Source organism: Myotis davidii, unplaced genomic scaffold, assembly GCF_000327345.1.
Source record: "Myotis davidii unplaced genomic scaffold, ASM32734v1 scaffold6, whole genome shotgun sequence".
Lineage (NCBI taxonomy): Eukaryota > Metazoa > Chordata > Mammalia > Chiroptera > Vespertilionidae > Myotis > Myotis davidii.
In genome coordinates, this window is record NW_006383011.1 from 26,144 (window position 1) to 29,128 (window position 2,985).

Sequence of the window (2,985 nt, forward strand, 5' to 3'; positions counted from 1 at the left end):
AAGAAATAAACATTGGGTTTATTTTTTTTTTTTTACAATAAAAATAGCTGAGTAATATTGCACAGGAGTGCCAGAAACTGCCTCATTGGAAACAAGAACTATTTACATTAAATACAAACCCGGGTGCAGGCTGCGTCTGCACATGTACAGCATGATGAAGCACACGGGGCCGACCACGGAGACAGCTTCTGGCACTCACACCACGGGGGCACATCTGCCACATGAGAGGAAAGCAGGGTGAAGAGGGAGTGCGGGGGAAGAGAGGAGTTCGGTTCACTTCTGGTTCCGGAGCTGATTGGACAGCCAGTCCAGTCCCTCATAGAGCCCGTCCCCACTGGTGGCACAGGTAGCCTGAAGGGACCAGCTCCTGTGGCGCAGAGAGTGGAGGCCCAGCTTGGCCGTGATCTCAGCTGCGTTCGTGGCATTGGGGAGGTCCTGCTGGTTTGCGAACACGAGCGGGACAGCATCCCTGAGCTCATCCTCCGCCAGCATCCGCATAAGCTCCGCTGGAGCCTCGTTCACACGCTCTCGGTCATGGCTGTCCCACAAAGATGAGGCCTTGTGTGTTCTGGAAGTAGCGGCGCCACGGAGGCCGGGTCTTGTCCTGGCCACAAACGTCCCACACAGCGAAGCTGAGGTTCTTATACTCCACAGTCTCCACGTGGAAACCTATGGTGGGGATGGTGGCCACGATCTCACCCAGCTTCTGTTTGTACAGGATGGTGGTCTTCCCCGCAGCGTCTATAGGCCCACCATGACAATGCGCATTTCTTTTTTGCCAAAAAGGCCCTTGAAGAGGTTCGCAAAGATGTTCCCCATGCTGTAGACCGGAGGGAGAGACACTGGCCAGAGAAACAAACCCTCGGCAGCCGCGGTGCTGCTGCTACTTCGAGCCAGGCGCTGGTTTCGCTCCCACAATTTTGAGACCTCATTTTTTAACTAACCCTTTCATTGATTTTAGAAATTTCAGCTTTAAAAAAAGCCTTCAGGCTTTGAAAGAGAAAGTATGCAAAGCATTCAACCAATTAGCATTTGTAGCTAACACTCGGGTGTCCAGATGGAGCAGAAAAGATAACTAGACGCCTTTACGTGTGTGCGCCAGATGCGCAGACACCATGGACTGTGCAACAGCGACCCTGGTACCTCTGCTGCAGCATGACGTTGAAGCACATGAAACCAGCCAAATAAGGAAACAGTTACATCTTTGCTGACTCATTTGACAAAGACAAGAAATTCGTAGACAACTGCAAATAAAGAGTCAATGCAGGGGGAATCAACTGGGGAAGATTTTCCCGTTTCTGATGCCCTGAAGAAGCATCCGCATAGGGAGAGAACACTGAGGACAGATGCATGTATGCAATATGGTGGCCACATGAATGTGTATCACATGTACAGGTAACAGGATAGTGTTAACCACCTGCAGGTGCCTGTTCTTTTGGCTTCCTGAGAATAAGAACTTGACCTTGTCGTTGATCTGCACAGGACGAATAGGGTAGAATTAGCATTGCCAATGCATTGTAATAGAGGCCCAGGGGCTTGCTTTTGCTTTATTTTCTCAGCCTGGCTGAACAGAGGCAATCAATAAGTAGCCATTGAAAGACTGGATGAGTAAAACAAGGAGAAAACCTTTCCATTGTTAGGAAGCAGGGAAAGGCCTTTCTATACCTAATTGCAGATTACCCCAAAACAACAAGGAAAAAGAGAAACAGCAATACAAATTGCATTCTCAATGTGACTAGGAGATGTGTAATTGAAACACAGTCTGAAAACAGAAAGTCGATGGAAGAATGAAAAATGATTTAGCAGAGGAAGAGGAAGGTCAATTATAGCACATGCAGGGAGAGATAGCAAAGAGAATCTAAGTGAAGTGCATTGTGGAAACCCAGAATGGTCAGGAATTGAAGGAGCCGTGACTCAAAAAAGACACATACAGACTTCCAGGTCAAAAATAACTTTTACTCAGAGTTTTGAAGGCACTGATCTATTCTACTTTCAATGTTGCTATTGAGGAGTCCAATAACATTCTCACTTCCAGTTTCTTGTGTGTGCCCTATTTTTGTTTCTCTTTTTACTCTGATGTTCTTACTTTCACAATGATATGCCCGGAAAATCAATATTACATTTTCCATTTAAAAGCTTCCATTTTCATCCTAGCTGGTTTGGTTCAGTGGATAGAGCGTCTGGTCTGCAGACTGAAGGGTCCTGGGTTCTTTTACGGTCAAGGGCACATGGCCAGTCGAGGGTGTGCAGGAGGCAGCCAATCAATGCTTCTCTCTCATCATTGATGTTTCTGTCTTTCTCTCCCTCTCCATTCCTCTCTGAAATCAATAAAAATAAAAAAGCTTCCACTTTTTTCTGTCATAAGCTCTTTTCCTTCTTAAAGAAAAGTCTATGTCAAATCCAAGCTTGGCATTTGTTCAGCCTTCACTCCACTGCTTTATTTGTGATAAAGCTTCATGTTGGTGTTCTACCTATATGTCGCACAGGATTACAAAACTACCAGGTAGTTGGGTTCTCCATCAACTCCAGTGTCATGACTACAGTGCCTCACCAATGGAACATAAGAGAGCCTAAGTAGAAGTTAAGAAAATGAGGACTTACCAATCAACCTTCTTTAAAATTAAAAGCACTATGAACTGTATGGCACTCCTTAATCATGTGCCTTGTCCTACCCAGAAAGTGGCTTTTATAAGAATTATCTAGAAGTTTAGGATATGCCCCATGTACACTGGATCATTAACAGTTTATAGTATTTGCTGGACTATCTCACCAGGAGAACAGCATTAACAGGCAAAGTGAAGAACTTCCAGAAGTCAACAAACAGAGCCAGACTTCTGGGTAGATGAAGCAGGCTGTTGCTTCTGGAAAGGTCTTTCCCCATCAAAGGGGAAATTATTTTTTATAGTGAGAGGTGAGTTGACCTCCGTGTTTCTTGAGATGAAAGTCACAACTGATCTTTTTTTTCTCTCTTGATATGCATTTTGC

General features: G+C 45.3%; 1 pseudogene; it reads right to left on the minus strand.

Annotated features, from left to right (window-relative positions):
* Nucleotides 1–21: 21 nt before the first annotated feature.
* Nucleotides 22–912, minus strand: LOC102773982 (annotated as a pseudogene).
* Nucleotides 913–2,985: the final 2,073 nt, after the last annotated feature.